Here is a 17,175-nt window from a genome sequence, read left to right on the forward strand (position 1 = left end):
CTGCTGTTGACAGCCCTCTGGCCACTGTAGGCATGGGTGAGGGAAGAAAATGAGTTTTCTCTGGCTACACACGGAGCTTCATTGGCCGGGGTGGGGCTCACCTTGCCATGCTCTAGAGCTAAAGGGAATCTCAACGTGAGTCCTAGTCTCGAGGTAAGGCCCTGAGTAGCCCTGCAGAAAGGGAGGCATGCAGGTCTTTCCATGAGCTCTAAGTCGCAGATCTGCTTTACTTTAAAGGAAGTACCCTTTTCAGGACTCCTAGGCCTCTCGGGTGAGCATCATTTTTGTTCCAAGATCCCTGAGTACCTCCACACCCCTGTAGGCCTGCAGAGCAACAACGAGGCCCATTGGTCCCTCGGAGGTCCTCTGTGTCTGCTGAATCATGGGCAACACACTGCACTCTTTCTTGTGATATCTAGATTCACAGCACTCGCACAGCTTCACGAGCACCGTTCTAGCAGGTTCCAACATGCCGTGGAAGTCGCACTCATTCCCTAGTCTGAGCTGCACAGAGAAAAACACTAGGCTTCTCCTTCCATCTAAGACCTCCTACGTGAAGTCACCCTGCCATCAGGAGAAACACTGCTTGCGTTCTTATTGCAACTAAAGCAGAGTTTTTCCTGTAGCACTGCAGGCTTTTGAAGAGGCACGGGCCCAGAGGCCTAGCTAGGGCGTTCCTTGGTGAGGCCGTTCACTAGATGCAGAACACCCTGCCTCGAGAAGTTGATTCAGGGAAGCAACCAGTGTGGACTCTGTGTCTCTTTTGACTTGTTAGAAACCAGAGAGAAGTATGCTGCCTGAGCCAATGGTAATGGGGGCATGATCTTACTAGCCTTGCTTTCCATTTGGAAAGCTCCATTCTTGCTGCCGTGAAGCTCCCTGAAATTCTCTGCTATTGTCAGCCCTCTGGCCACTGTAGGCATGGGTGTGGGAAGAAAATGAGTTTTCTTTGGCTACACACGGAGCTTCATTGACGGGGTGGGGCTCACCTTGCCATGCTCTAGAACTAAAGGGAATCTCAACGTGAGTCCTTGCCTCGAGGTAAGGCCCTGAGTAGCCCTGCAGAAAGGGAGGCATGCAGCTCTTTCCATGAGCTCTTAGTGGAGGTTCCGCTTTATGTTAAAGGAAGTACCCTTTTCAGGACTCCTAGGCCCCTGTGGACCTGCTGAGCAGCATTGATTCCCATACGTCCCTCGGAGGCCCTCTGTGTCTGCCGAGTCTCGGGCAACACACTGTACGTTATTTCAGGAGAGCTATATTTCCAGAGCAGTCGAACAGCATCAGAACCACATTTCTAGGCAGTCCAACATGCCCTGGAAGTTTTCGACATTGCCCTCGTCTGAATGTCCTGAGATAACACTCTTCTTAGAATTTATCGAGGACCTCTTTCCTGAAGTCACTCTATTCAAGGAGAAATACAGCATCCTAACATGCTGTGTCGCTCACAGTGCAAGCAACGTGAGAAGTTGCCTCGAGGTAAGGCCCTGAAATGCTATGCAGAAGCGGAGGCATGTAGCAGTTTCCATGAGGCCGTAGTCGCTGCTCTGCAGCATTTTAACGCCAGTACGCTTTTCAGGACACCTAGGTGCCTCGCCTGGAAACCCTGTTCCCTGCAAGAACACCGAGTACCCTCAGGCTCCCCTGGCCCTTCTAAGCAATATCCAGGCCCGTAGCTTTCCGACTCACAGTGTGTATGCCGAGTGTAGGGCAACACAGTGCACTCTAATTGGGACATCTTGATTTAGCCAGCACCTGCACAGTTTTATGAGCACCGTTCCAGCAAGTTCCAACATGCCGTGGAAGTCGCACTCATTCCGTACACTGAGCTGCACAGAGAAAAACACTAGGCTTCTCCTTCCATCCAGGACCTCCTACCTGAAGTCACACTGCCTCAGGAGAAACACGGCTTGCGTTCCTATTGCAACTAAAGCACAGTTTTTCCTGTAGCACTGCAGGTGTGGAAGAGGCAAGGGCCCAGAGGACTAGCTAAGGCTTTCCTTGGTGAGGACGTTCACTAGATGCAGAAGACGCTGCCTCGAGAAGTTGATTCAGGGAAGCAACCAGTGTGTACTTGGTGTCTCATTTGACTTGTTAAAAACCACAGAGATGTATGCTGCCTGTGCCCATGGAAATGGGGGCATGATGGTACTAGCCTTGCTTTCTATTTGGAAAGCTCCATTCTTGCTGCCGTGAAGCTCCCTGAAATTCTCTGCTGTTGACAGCCCTCTGGCCACTGTAGGCATGGGTGAGGGAAGAAAATGAGTTTTCTCTGGCTACACACGGAGCTTCATTGGCCGGGGTGGGGCTCACCTTGCCATGCTCTAGAGCTAAAGGGAATCTCAACGTGAGTCCTAGTCTCGAGGTAAGGCCCTGAGTAGCCCTGCAGAAAGGGAGGCATGCAGGTCTTTCCATGAGCTCTAAGTCGCAGATCTGCTTTACTTTAAAGGAAGTACCCTTTTCAGGACTCCTAGGCCTCTCGGGTGAGCATCATTTTTGTTCCAAGATCCCTGAGTACCTCCACACCCCTGTAGGCCTGCAGAGCAACAACGAGGCCCATTGGTCCCTCGGAGGTCCTCTGTGTCTGCTGAGTCATGGGCAACACACTGCACTCTTTCTTGTGATATCTTGATCCACAGCACTCGCACAGGATCACGAGCACCGTTCTAGCAGGTTCCAACATGCCGTGGAAGTCGCACTCATTCCCTAGTCTGAGCTGCACAGAGAAAAACACTAGGCTCCTCCTTCCATCTAAGACCTCCTACCTGAAGTCACCCTGCCATCAGGAGAAACACTGCTTGCGTTCTTATTGCAACTAAAGCAGAGTTTTTCCTGTAGCACTGCAGGCTTTTGAAGAGGCACGGGCCCAGAGGCCTAGCTAGGGCGTTCCTTGGTGAGGCCGTTCACTAGATGCAGAACACCCTGCCTCGAGAAGTTGATTCAGGGAAGCAACCAGTGTGGACTCTGTGTCTCTTTTGACTTGTTAGAAACCACAGAGATGTATGCTACCTGTGCCAATGGTAATGGGGGCATGATGGTACTAGCTTTGCTTTCCATTTGGAAAGCTCCATTCTTGCTGCCGTGAAACTCCCTGAAAATCTCTGCTGTTGATAGCCCTCTGGCCACTGTAGGCACGGGTGTGGGAAGAAAATGAGTTTTCTTTGGCTACACACGGGGCTTCATTGGCCGGGGTGGGGCTCACCTTGCCATGCTCTAGAGTTAAAGGGAATCTCAACGTGAGTCCTTGCCTCGAGGTAAGGCCCTGAGTAGCCCTGCAGAAAGGGAGGCATGCAGGTCTTTCCATTAGCTCTAAATCACTGTTCTGCTTTATTTTAAAGGAAGTACCCTTTTCAGGACTCCTAGGCCTCTCGGGTGAGCATCATTATGTTCCAAGATCCCTGAGTACCTCCACACCCCTGTAGGACTGCTGAGCAACAACGAGGCCCATTGGTCCCTCGGAGGTCCTCTGTGTCTGCTGAGTCATGGGCAACACACTGCACTCTTTCTTGTGATATCTTGATTCACAGCACTCACACAGGTTCACGAGCACCGTTCTAGCAAGTTCCAACATGCCGTGGAAGTCGCACTCATTCCCTAGTCTGAGCTGCACAGAGATAAACACTAGGCTTCTCCTTCCATCCAGGACCTCCTACTTGAAGTCACCCTGCCTCAGGAGATAGACGACTTGCGTTCCTATTGCAACTAAAGCACAGTTTTTCCTGTAGCACTGCAGGTTTGGAAGAGGCAAGGGCCCAGACGCCTAGCTAAGGCTTTCGTTGGTGAGGCCGTTCACTAGATGCAGAAGACGCTGCCTCGAGAAGTTGATTCAGGGAAGCAACCAGTGTGTACTTGGTGTCTCATTTGACTTGTTAAAAACCACAGAGATGTATGCTGCCTGTGCCCATGGAAATGGGGGCATGATGGTACTAGCCTTGCTTTCTATTTGGAAAGCTCCATTCTTGCTGCCGTGAAGCTCCCTGAAATTCTCTGCTGTTGACAGCCCTCTGGCCACTGTAGGCATGGGTGAGGGAAGAAAATGAGTTTTCTCTGGCTACACACGGAGCTTCATTGGCCGGGGTGGGGCTCACCTTGCCATGCTCTAGAGCTAAAGGGAATCTCAACGTGAGTCCTAGTCTCGAGGTAAGGCCCTGAGTAGCCCTGCAGAAAGGGAGGCATGCAGGTCTTTCCATGAGCTCTAAGTCGCAGATCTGCTTTACTTTAAAGGAAGTACCCTTTTCAGGACTCCTAGGCCTCTCGGGTGAGCATCATTTTTGTTCCAAGATCCCTGAGTACCTCCACACCCCTGTAGGCCTGCAGAGCAACAACGAGGCCCATTGGTCCCTCGGAGGTCCTCTGTGTCTGCTGAGTCATGGGCAACACACTGCACTCTTTCTTGTGATATCTTGATCCACAGCACTCGCACAGGATCACGAGCACCGTTCTAGCAGGTTCCAACATGCCGTGGAAGTCGCACTCATTCCCTAGTCTGAGCTGCACAGAGAAAAACACTAGGCTCCTCCTTCCATCTAAGACCTCCTACCTGAAGTCACCCTGCCATCAGGAGAAACACTGCTTGCGTTCTTATTGCAACTAAAGCAGAGTTTTTCCTGTAGCACTGCAGGCTTTTGAAGAGGCACGGGCCCAGAGGCCTAGCTAGGGCGTTCCTTGGTGAGGCCGTTCACTAGATGCAGAACACCCTGCCTCGAGAAGTTGATTCAGGGAAGCAACCAGTGTGGACTCTGTGTCTCTTTTGACTTGTTAGAAACCAGAGAGAAGTATGCTGCCTGAGCCAATGGTAATGGGGGCATGATCTTACTAGCCTTGCTTTCCATTTGGAAAGCTCCATTCTTGCTGCCGTGAAGCTCCCTGAAATTCTCTGCTATTGTCAGCCCTCTGGCCACTGTAGGCATGGGTGTGGGAAGAAAATGAGTTTTCTTTGGCTACACACGGAGCTTCATTGACCGGGGTGGGGCTCACCTTGCCATGCTCTAGAACTAAAGGGAATCTCAACGTGAGTCCTTGCCTCGAGGTAAGGCCCTGAGTAGCCCTGCAGAAAGGGAGGCATGCAGCTCTTTCCATGAGCTCTTAGTGGAGGTTCCGCTTTATGTTAAAGGAAGTACCCTTTTCAGGACTCCTAGGCCCCTGTGGACCTGCTGAGCAGCATTGATTCCCATACGTCCCTCGGAGGCCCTCTGTGTCTGCTGAGTCTCGGGCAACACACTGTACGTTATTTCAGGAGAGCTATATTTCCAGAGCAGTCGAACAGCATCAGAACCACATTTCTAGGCAGTCCAACATGCCCTGGAAGTTTTCGACATTGCCCTCGTCTGAATGTCCTGAGATAACACTCTTCTTAGAATTTATCGAGGACCTCTTTCCTGAAGTCACTCTATTCAAGGAGAAATACAGCATCCTAACATGCTGTGTCGCTCACAGTGCAAGCAACGGGAGAAGTTGCCTCGAGGTAAGGCCCTGAAATGCTATGCAGAAGCGGAGGCATGTAGCAGTTTCCATGAGGCCGTAGTCGCTGCTCTGCAGCATTTTAACGCCAGTACGCTTTTCAGGACACCTAGGTGCCTCGCCTGGAAACCCTGTTCCCTGCAAGAACACCGAGTACCCTCAGGCTCCCCTGGCCCTTCTAAGCAATATCCAGGCCCGTAGCTTTCTGACTCACAGTGTGTATGCCGAGTGTAGGGCAACACAGTGCACTCTAATTGGGACATCTTGATTTAGCCAGCACCTGCACAGTTTTATGAGCACCGTTCCAGCAAGTTCCAACATGCCGTGGAAGTCGCACTCATTCCGTACACTGAGCTGCACAGAGAAAACACTAGGCTTCTCCTTCCATCCAGGACCTCCTACCTGAAGTCACACTGCCTCAGGAGAAACACGGCTTGCGTTCCTATTGCAACTAAAGCACAGTTTTTCCTGTAGCACTGCAGGTTTGGAAGAGGCAAGGGCCCAGACGCCTAGCTAAGGCTTTCGTTGGTGAGGCCGTTCACTAGATGCAGAAGACGCTGCCTCGAGAAGTTGATTCAGGGAAGCAACCAGTGTGTACTTGGTGTCTCATTTGACTTGTTAAAAACCACAGAGATGTATGCTGCCTGTGCCCATGGAAATGGGGGCATGATGGTACTAGCCTTGCTTTCCATTAGGAAAGCTCCATTCTTGCTGCCGTGAAACTCCCTGAAAATCTCTGCTGTTGATAGCCCTCTGGCCACTGTAGGCACGGGTGTGGGAAGAAAATGAGTTTTCTTTGGCTACACACGGGGCTTCATTGGCCGGGGTGGGGCTCACCTTGCCATGCTCTAGAGTTAAAGGGAATCTCAACGTGAGTCCTTGCCTCGAGGTAAGGCCCTGAGTAGCCCTGCAGAAAGGGAGGCTTGCAGGTCTTTCCATTAGCTCTAAATCACTGTTCTGCTTTACTTTAAAGGAAGTACCCTTTTCAGGACTCCTAGGCCTCTCGGGTGAGCATCATTTTTGTTCCAAGATCCCTGAGTACCTCCACACCCCTGTAGGCCTGCAGAGCAACAACGAGGCCCATTGGTCCCTCGGAGGTCCTCTGTGTCTGCTGAATCATGGGCAACACACTGCACTCTTTCTTGTGATATCTAGATTCACAGCACTCGCACAGCTTCACGAGCACCGTTCTAGCAGGTTCCAACATGCCGTGGAAGTCGCACTCATTCCCTAGTCTGAGCTGCACAGAGAAAAACACTAGGCTTCTCCTTCCATCTAAGACCTCCTACGTGAAGTCACCCTGCCATCAGGAGAAACACTGCTTGCGTTCTTTTTGCAACTAAAGCAGAGTTTTTCCTGTAGCACTGCAGGCTTTTGAAGAGGCACGGGCCCAGAGGCCTAGCTAGGGCGTTCCTTGGTGAGGCCGTTCACTAGATGCAGAACACCCTGCCTCGAGAAGTTGATTCAGGGAAGCAACCAGTGTGGACTCTGTGTCTCTTTTGACTTGTTAGAAACCAGAGAGAAGTATGCTGCCTGAGCCAATGGTAATGGGGGCATGATCTTACTAGCCTTGCTTTCCATTTGGAAAGCTCCATTCTTGCTGCCGTGAAGCTCCCTGAAATTCTCTGCTATTGTCAGCCCTCTGGCCACTGTAGGCATGGGTGTGGGAAGAAAATGAGTTTTCTTTGGCTACACACGGAGCTTCATTGACCGGGGTGGGGCTCACCTTGCCATGCTCTAGAACTAAAGGGAATCTCAACGTGAGTCCTTGCCTCGAGGTAAGGCCCTGAGTAGCCCTGCAGAAAGGGAGGCATGCAGCTCTTTCCATGAGCTCTTAGTGGAGGTTCCGCTTTATGTTAAAGGAAGTACCCTTTTCAGGACTCCTAGGCCCCTGTGGACCTGCTGAGCAGCATTGATTCCCATACGTCCCTCGGAGGCCCTCTGTGTCTGCCGAGTCTCGGGCAACACACTGTACGTTATTTCAGGAGAGCTATATTTCCAGAGCAGTCGAACAGCATCAGAACCACATTTCTAGGCAGTCCAACATGCCCTGGAAGTTTTCGACATTGCCCTCGTCTGAATGTCCTGAGATAACACTCTTCTTAGAATTTATCGAGGACCTCTTTCCTGAAGTCACTCTATTCAAGGAGAAATACAGCATCCTAACATGCTGTGTCGCTCACAGTGCAAGCAACGGGAGAAGTTGCCTCGAGGTAAGGCCCTGAAATGCTATGCAGAAGCGGAGGCATGTAGCAGTTTCCATGAGGCCGTAGTCGCTGCTCTGCAGCATTTTAACGCCAGTACGCTTTTCAGGACACCTAGGTGCCTCGTCTGGAAACCCTGTTCCCTGCAAGAACACCGAGTACCCTCAGGCTCCCCTGGCCCTTCTAAGCAATATCCAGGCCCGTAGCTTTCCGACTCACAGTGTGTATGCCGAGTGTAGGGCAACACAGTGCACTCTAATTGGGACATCTTGATTTAGCCAGCACCTGCACAGTTTTATGAGCACCGTTCCAGCAAGTTCCAACATGCCGTGGAAGTCGCACTCATTCCGTACACTGAGCTGCACAGAGAAAACACTAGGCTTCTCCTTCCATCCAGGACCTCCTACCTGAAGTCACACTGCCTCAGGAGAAACACGGCTTGCGTTCCTATTGCAACTAAAGCACAGTTTTTCCTGTAGCACTGCAGGTTTGGAAGAGGCAAGGGCCCAGACGCCTAGCTAAGGCTTTCGTTGGTGAGGCCGTTCACTAGATGCAGAAGACGCTGCCTCGAGAAGTTGATTCAGGGAAGCAACCAGTGTGTACTTGGTGTCTCATTTGACTTGTTAAAAACCACAGAGATGTATGCTGCCTGTGCCCATGGAAATGGGGGCATGATGGTACTAGCCTTGCTTTCCATTTGGAAAGCTCCATTCTTGCTGCCGTGAAACTCCCTGAAAATCTCTGCTGTTGATAGCCCTCTGGCCACTGTAGGCACGGGTGTGGGAAGAAAATGAGTTTTCTTTGGCTACACACGGGGCTTCATTGGCCGGGGTGGGGCTCACCTTGCCATGCTCTAGAGTTAAAGGGAATCTCAACGTGAGTCCTTGCCTCGAGGTAAGGCCCTGAGTAGCCCTGCAGAAAGGGAGGCTTGCAGGTCTTTCCATTAGCTCTAAATCACTGTTCTGCTTTACTTTAAAGGAAGTACCCTTTTCAGGACTCCTAGGCCTCTCGGGTGAGCATCATTTTTGTTCCAAGATCCCTGAGTACCTCCACACCCCTGTAGGCCTGCAGAGCAACAACGAGGCCCATTGGTCCCTCGGAGGTCCTCTGTGTCTGCTGAATCATGGGCAACACACTGCACTCTTTCTTGTGATATCTAGATTCACAGCACTCGCACAGCTTCACGAGCACCGTTCTAGCAGGTTCCAACATGCCGTGGAAGTCGCACTCATTCCCTAGTCTGAGCTGCACAGAGAAAAACACTAGGCTTCTCCTTCCATCTAAGACCTCCTACGTGAAGTCACCCTGCCATCAGGAGAAACACTGCTTGCGTTCTTTTTGCAACTAAAGCAGAGTTTTTCCTGTAGCACTGCAGGCTTTTGAAGAGGCACGGGCCCAGAGGCCTAGCTAGGGCGTTCCTTGGTGAGGCCGTTCACTAGATGCAGAACACCCTGCCTCGAGAAGTTGATTCAGGGAAGCAACCAGTGTGGACTCTGTGTCTCTTTTGACTTGTTAGAAACCAGAGAGAAGTATGCTGCCTGAGCCAATGGTAATGGGGGCATGATCTTACTAGCCTTGCTTTCCATTTGGAAAGCTCCATTCTTGCTGCCGTGAAGCTCCCTGAAATTCTCTGCTATTGTCAGCCCTCTGGCCACTGTAGGCATGGGTGTGGGAAGAAAATGAGTTTTCTTTGGCTACACACGGAGCTTCATTGACCGGGGTGGGGCTCACCTTGCCATGCTCTAGAACTAAAGGGAATCTCAACGTGAGTCCTTGCCTCGAGGTAAGGCCCTGAGTAGCCCTGCAGAAAGGGAGGCATGCAGCTCTTTCCATGAGCTCTTAGTGGAGGTTCCGCTTTATGTTAAAGGAAGTACCCTTTTCAGGACTCCTAGGCCCCTGTGGACCTGCTGAGCAGCATTGATTCCCATACGTCCCTCGGAGGCCCTCTGTGTCTGCCGAGTCTCGGGCAACACACTGTACGTTATTTCAGGAGAGCTATATTTCCAGAGCAGTCGAACAGCATCAGAACCACATTTCTAGGCAGTCCAACATGCCCTGGAAGTTTTCGACATTGCCCTCGTCTGAATGTCCTGAGATAACACTCTTCTTAGAATTTATCGAGGACCTCTTTCCTGAAGTCACTCTATTCAAGGAGAAATACAGCATCCTAACATGCTGTGTCGCTCACAGTGCAAGCAACGGGAGAACTTGCCTCGAGGTAAGGCCCTGAAATGCTATGCAGAAGCGGAGGCGTGTAGCAGTTTCCATGAGGCCGTAGTCGCTGCTCTGCAGTATTTTAACGCCAGTACGCTTTTCAGGACACCTAGGTGCCTCGCCTGGAAGCCCTGTTCCCTGCAAGAACACCGAGTACCCTCAGGCTCCCGTGGCCCTTCTAAGCAATATCCAGGCCCGTAGCTTTCCGACTCACAGTGTGGATGCCGAGTGTAGGGCAACTCAGTACACTCTAATTGGGACATCTTGATTTAGCCAGCACCTGCACAGATTTATGAGCACCGTTCTAGCAAGTTCCAACATGCCGTGGAAGTCGCAATCATTCCCTAGTCTGAGCTGCACAGAGAAAAACACTAGGCTTCTCCTTCCATCCAGGACCTCCTACCTGAAGTCACCCTGCCTCCAGGGGAAAGACGGCTTGCGTTCCTATTGCAACTAAAGCACAGTTTTTCCTGTAGCACTGCAGGTGTGGAAGAGGCAAAGGTCCAGAGGCCTAGCTAAGGCTTTCCTTGGTGAGGCCGTTCACTAGATGCAGAACACGCTGCCTCGAGAAGTTGATTCAGGGAAGCAACCAGTGTGTACTCTGTGTCTCATTTGACTTGTTAAAAACCACAGAGATGTATGCTGCTTGTGCTCATGGAAATGGGGGCACGATGGTACTAGCCGTGCTTTCCATTTGGAAAGCTCCATTCTTGCTGCCGTGAAGCTCCCTGATATTCTCTGCTGTTGACAGGCCCCTGTCCACTATAGCATTGGTGTGGGAAGAAAATGAGTTTTCTCTGGGTACACACGGAGCTTCATTGGCCGGGGTGGTGTTCACCTTCCCATGCTCTAGAGCTAAAGGGAATCTCAACGTGAGTCCTTGCCTCGAGGTAAGGCCCTGAGTAGCCCTGCAGAAAGGGAGGCATGCAGCTCTTTCCATGAGCTCTTAGTGGAGGTTCCGCTTTATGTTAAAGGAAGTACCCTTTTCAGGACTCCTAGGCCCCTGTGGGCCTGCTGAGCAGCATTGATTCCCATACGTCCCTCGGAGGCCCTCTGTGTCTGCCGAGTCTCGGGCAACACACTGTACGTTACTTGAGGAGAGCTCTATTTGCAGAGCAGTCGAACAGCATCAGAACCACATTTCTAGGCAGTCCAACATGCCCTGGAAGTTTTCGACATTGCCCTCGTCTGAATGTCCTGAGATAACACTCTTCTTAGAATTTATCGAGGACCTCTTTCCTGAAGTCACTCTATTCAAGGAGAAATACAGCATCCTAACATGCTGTGTCGCTCACAGTGCAAGCAACGGGAGAACTTGCCTCGAGGTAAGGCCCTGAAATGCTATGCAGAAGCGGAGGCGTGTAGCAGTTTCCATGAGGCCGTAGTCGCTGCTCTGCAGTATTTTAACGCCAGTACGCTTTTCAGGACACCTAGGTGCCTCGCCTGGAAACCCTGTTCCCTGCAAGAACACCGAGTACCCTCAGGCTCCCGTGGCCCTTCTAAGCAATATCCAGGCCCGTAGCTTTCCGACTCACAGTGTGGATGCCGAGTGTAGGGCAACTCAGTACACTCTAATTGGGACATCTTGATTTAGCCAGCACCTGCACAGATTTATGAGCACCGTTCTAGCAAGTTCCAACATGCCGTGGAAGTCGCAATCATTCCCTAGTCTGAGCTGCACAGAGAAAAACACTAGGCTTCTCCTTCCATCCAGGACCTCCTACCTGAAGTCACCCTGCCTCCAGGGGAAAGACGGCTTGCGTTCCTATTGCAACTAAAGCACAGTTTTTCCTGTAGCACTGCAGGTGTGGAAGAGGCAAAGGTCCAGAGGCCTAGCTAAGGCTTTCCTTGGTGAGGCCGTTCACTAGATGCAGAACACGCTGCCTCGAGAAGTTGATTCAGGGAAGAAACCAGTGTGTACTCTGTGTCTCATTTGACTTGTTAAAAACCACAGAGATGTATGCTGCTTGTGCTCATGGAAATGGGGGCACGATGGTACTAGCCGTGCTTTCCATTTGGAAAGCTCCATTCTTGCTGCCGTGAAGCTCCCTGATATTCTCTGCTGTTGACAGGCCCCTGTCCACTATAGCATTGGTGTGGGAAGAAAATGAGTTTTCTCTGGGTACACACGGAGCTTCATTGGCCGGGGTGGTGTTCACCTTCCCATGCTCTAGAGCTAAAGGGAATCTCAACGTGAGTCCCTGCCTAGAGGTAAGGCCCTGAGTAGCCCTGCAGAAAGGGAAGCATGAAGGTCTTTCCATGAGCTCTAAGTCGCTGTTCTGCCTTACTTTAAAGGAAGTACCCTTTTCAGGACTCCTAGGCCTCTCGGGTGAGCATCATTTTTGTTCCAAGATCCCTGAGTACCTCCACACCCCTGTAGGACTGCTGAGCAACAACGAGGCCCATTGGTCCCTCGGAGGTCCTCTGTGTGTGCTGAGTCATGGGCAACACACTGCACTCTTTCTTGTGATATCTTGATTCACAGCACTCGCACAGGTAAAAGAGCAACATTCTAGCAAGTTCCAACAGGCCTGGAAATCGCACTCATTCCCTAGTCTGAGCTGCACAGAGAAAAACACTAGGCTTCTCCTTCCATCCAGGACCTCCTACCTGAAGTCATCCTGCCTCCAGGAGAAAGACGGCATGCGTTCCTATTGCAACTAAAGCACAGTTTTTCCTGTAGCACTGCAGGCTTTTGAAGAGGCAGGGGCCCAGAGGCCTAGCTAGGGCGTTCCTTGTTGAGGCCGTTCACAAGGTGCAGAACACCCTGCCTCGAGAAGTTGATTCAGGGAAGCAACTAGTGTGTACTCTGTGTCTCTTTTGACTTGTTAGAAACCACAGAGATGTATGCTGCCTGTGCCAATGGTAATGGGGGCATGATGGTCCTAGCCTTGCTTTCCATTTGGAAAGCTCCATTCTTGCTGCCGTGAAGCTCCCTGAAATTCTCTGCTGTTGACAGGCCTCTGGCCACTCTAGCATTGGTGTGGGAAGAAAATGAGTTTTCTCTGGCTACACACGGAGCTTCATTGCTCCGGGTGGGGCTCACCTTGCCATGCTCTAGAGCTAAAGGGAATCTCAACGTGAGTCCTTGCCTCGAGGTAAGGCCCTGAGTAGCCCTGCAAAAAGGTAGGCATGCAGCTCTTTCCATGAGCTCTAAGTCGCTGTTCTGCTTTACTTTAAAGGAAGTACCCTTTTCAGGACTCCTAGGCCTCTCGGGTGAGCATCATTTTTGTTCCAAGATCCCTGAGTACCTCCACACCCCTGTAGGCCTGCTGAGCAACGACGAGGCCCATTGGTCCCTCGGAGGTCCTCTGTGTGTGCTGAGTCATGGGCAACACACTACACTCTTTCTTGTGATATCTTGATTCACAGCACTCGCATAGGTAAAAGAGCAACATTCTAGCAAGTTCCAACATGCCGTGGAAGTCGCACTCATTCCCTGGTCTGAGCTGCACAGAGAAAAACACTAGGCTTCTCCTTCCATCCAGGACCTCCTACCTGAAGTCATCCTGCCTCCAGGAGAAAGACGGCATGCGTTCCTATTGCAACTAAAGCACAGTTTTTCCTGTAGCACTGCAGGCTTTTGAAGAGGCAGGGGCCCAGAGGCCTAGCTAGGGCGTTCCTTGTTGAGGCCGTTCACAAGGAGCAGAACACCCTGCCTCGAGAAGTTGATTCAGGGAAGCAACTAGTGTGTACTCTGTGTCTCTTTTGACTTGTTAGAAACCACAGAGATGTATGCTGCCTGTGCCAATGGTAATGGGGGCATGCTGGTCCTAGCCTTGCTTTCCATTTGGAAAGCTCCATTCTTGCTGCCGTGAAGCTCCCTGAAATTCTCTGCTGTTGACAGGCCTCTGGCCTCTCTAGCATTGGTGTGGGAAGAAAATGAGTTTTCTCTGGCTACACACGGAGCTTCATTGCTCCGGGTGGGGCTCACCTTGCCATGCTCTAGAGCTAAAGGGAATCTCAACGTGAGTCCTTGCCTCGAGGTAAGGCCCTGAGTAGCCCTGCAGAAAGGGAGGCATGCAGCTCTTTCCATGAGCTCTTAGTGGAGGTTCCGCTTTATCTTAAAGGAAGTACCCTTTTCAGGACTCCTAGGCCCCTCGGGTGAGCATCATTTTTGTTCCAAGATCACTGACGCACTCCACACCCCTGCGTGCCTGCTGAGCAGCATTGATTCCCATACGTCCCTCGGAGGCCCTCTGTGTCTGCCGAGTCTCGGGCAACACACTGTACGTTACTTCAGGAGAGCTCTATTTGCAGAGCAGTCGAACAGCATCAGAACCACATTTCTAGGCAGTCCAACATGCCCTGGAAGTTTTCGACATTGCCCTCGTCTGAATGTCCTGAGATAACACTCTTCTTAGAATTTATCGAGGACCTCTTTCCTGAAGTCACTCTATTCAAGGAGAAATACAGCATCCTAACATGCTGTGTCGCTCACAGTGCAAGCAACGTGAGAACTTGCCTCGAGGGAAGGCCCTGAAATGCTATGCAGAAGCGGAGGCGTGTAGCACTTTCCATGAGGCCGTAGTCGCTGCTCTGCAGCATTTTAACGCCAGTACGCTTTTCAGGACACCTAGGTGCCTCGCCTGGAAACCCTATTTCCTGCAAGAACAGCAAGTACCCTCAGGCTCCCCTGGCCCTTCTAAGCAATATCCAGGCCCGTAGCTTTCCGACTCACAGTGTGTATGCCGAGTGTAGAGTAACTCAGTACACTCTAATTGGGACATCTTGATTTAGCCAGCACCTGCACAGTTTTATGAGCACCGTTCTAGCAAGTTCCAACATGCCGTGGAAGTCGCAATCATTCCCTAGTCTGAGCTGCACAGAGAAAAACACTAGGCTTCTCCTTCCATCCAGGACCTCCTACCTGAAGTCACCCTGCCTCCAGGAAAAAGACGGCTTGTGTTCCTTTTGCAACTAAAGCACAGTTTTTCCTGAAGCACTGCAGACTTTTGAAGAGGCACGGGCCCAGAGGCCTAGCTTGGGCTTTCCTTGGTGAGGCCGTTCACTAGATGCAGAACACCCTGCCTCGAGAAGTGGATTAAGGGAAGAAAACAGTGTGTACTCTGTGTCTCATTTGAATTGTTAAAAACCACAGAGATGTATGCTGCCTGTGCCCATGGAAATGGGGACATGATGGTACTAGCCTTGCTTTCCATTTGGAAAGCTCCATTCTTGCTGCCGTGAAGCTCCCTGAAATTCTATGCTGTTGACAGCCCTCTGGCCACTGTAGGCATGGGTGTGGGAAGAAAATGAGTTTTCTCTGGCTACACACGGAGCTTCTTTGGCCGGGGTGGGGCTCACCTTGCCATGCTCTAGAGCTAAATGGAATCTCAACGTGAGTCCTTGCCTCGAGGTAAGGCCCTGAGTAGCCCTGCAGAAAGGGAGGCATGCAGGTCTTTCCATTAGCTCTAAATCACTGTTCTGCTTTACTTTAAAGGAAGTACCCTTTTCAGGACTCCTAGGCCTCTCGGGTGAGCATCATTTTGTTCCAAGATCCCTGAGTACCTCCACACCCCTGTAGGACTGCTGAGCAACAACGAGGCCCATTGGTCCCTCGGAGGTCCTCTGTGTCTGCTGAGTCATGGGCAACACACTGCACTCTTTCTTGTGATATCTTGATTCACAGCACTCACACAGGTTCACGAGCACCGTTCTAGCAAGTTCCAACATGCCGTGGAAGTCGCACTCATTCCCTAGTCTGAGCTGCACAGAGATAAACACTAGGCTTCTCCTTCCATCCAGGACCTCCTACTTGAAGTCACCCTGCCTCAGGAGATAGACGACTTGCGTTCCTATTGCAACTAAAGCACAGTTTTTCCTGTAGCACTGCAGGTTTGGAAGAGGCAAGGGCCCAGACGCCTAGCTAAGGCTTTCGTTGGTGAGGCCGTTCACTAGATGCAGAAGACGCTGCCTCGAGAAGTTGATTCAGGGAAGCAACCAGTGTGTACTTGGTGTCTCATTTGACTTGTTAAAAACCACAGAGATGTATGCTGCCTGTGCCCATGGAAATGGGGGCATGATGGTACTAGCCTTGCTTTCTATTTGGAAAGCTCCATTCTTGCTGCCGTGAAGCTCCCTGAAATTCTCTGCTGTTGACAGCCCTCTGGCCACTGTAGGCATGGGTGAGGGAAGAAAATGAGTTTTCTCTGGCTACACACGGAGCTTCATTGGCCGGGGTGGGGCTCACCTTGCCATGCTCTAGAGCTAAAGGGAATCTCAACGTGAGTCCTAGTCTCGAGGTAAGGCCCTGAGTAGCCCTGCAGAAAGGGAGGCATGCAGGTCTTTCCATGAGCTCTAAGTCGCAGATCTGCTTTACTTTAAAGGAAGTACCCTTTTCAGGACTCCTAGGCCTCTCGGGTGAGCATCATTTTTGTTCCAAGATCCCTGAGTACCTCCACACCCCTGTAGGCCTGCAGAGCAACAACGAGGCCCATTGGTCTCTCGGAGGTCCTCTGTGTCTGCTGAATCATGGGCAACACACTGCACTCTTTCTTGTGATGTCTAGATTCACAGCACTCGCACAGCTTCACGAGCACCGTTCTAGCAGGTTCCAACATGCCGTGGAAGTCGCACTCATTCCCTAGTCTGAGCTGCACAGAGAAAAACACTAGGCTTCTCCTTCCATCTAAGACCTCCTACGTGAAGTCACCCTGCCATCAGGAGAAACACTGCTTGCGTTCTTTTTGCAACTAAAGCAGAGTTTTTCCTGTAGCACTGCAGGCTTTTGAAGAGGCACGGGCCCAGAGGCCTAGCTAGGGCGTTCCTTGGTGAGGCCGTTCACTAGATGCAGAACACCCTGCCTCGAGAAGTTGATTCAGGGAAGCAACCAGTGTGGACTCTGTGTCTCTTTTGACTTGTTAGAAACCAGAGAGAAGTATGCTGCCTGAGCCAATGGTAATGGGGGCATGATCTTACTAGCCTTGCTTTCCATTTGGAAAGCTCCATTCTTGCTGCCGTGAAGCTCCCTGAAATTCTCTGCTATTGTCAGCCCTCTGGCCACTGTAGGCATGGGTGTGGGAAGAAAATGAGTTTTCTTTGGCTACACACGGAGCTTCATTGACCGGGGTGGGGCTCACCTTGCCATGCTCTAGAACTAAAGGGAATCTCAACGTGAGTCCTTGCCTCGAGGTAAGGCCCTGAGTAGCCCTGCAGAAAGGGAGGCATGCAGCTCTTTCCATGAGCTCTTAGTGGAGGTTCCGCTTTATGTTAAAGGAAGTACCCTTTTCAGGACTCCTAGGCCCCTGTGGACCTGCTGAGCAGCATTGATTCCCATACGTCCCTCGGAGGCCCTCTG

This window comes from Balaenoptera ricei, chromosome 16, assembly GCF_028023285.1.
Source record: "Balaenoptera ricei isolate mBalRic1 chromosome 16, mBalRic1.hap2, whole genome shotgun sequence".
NCBI classification, from domain to species: domain Eukaryota; kingdom Metazoa; phylum Chordata; class Mammalia; order Artiodactyla; family Balaenopteridae; genus Balaenoptera; species Balaenoptera ricei.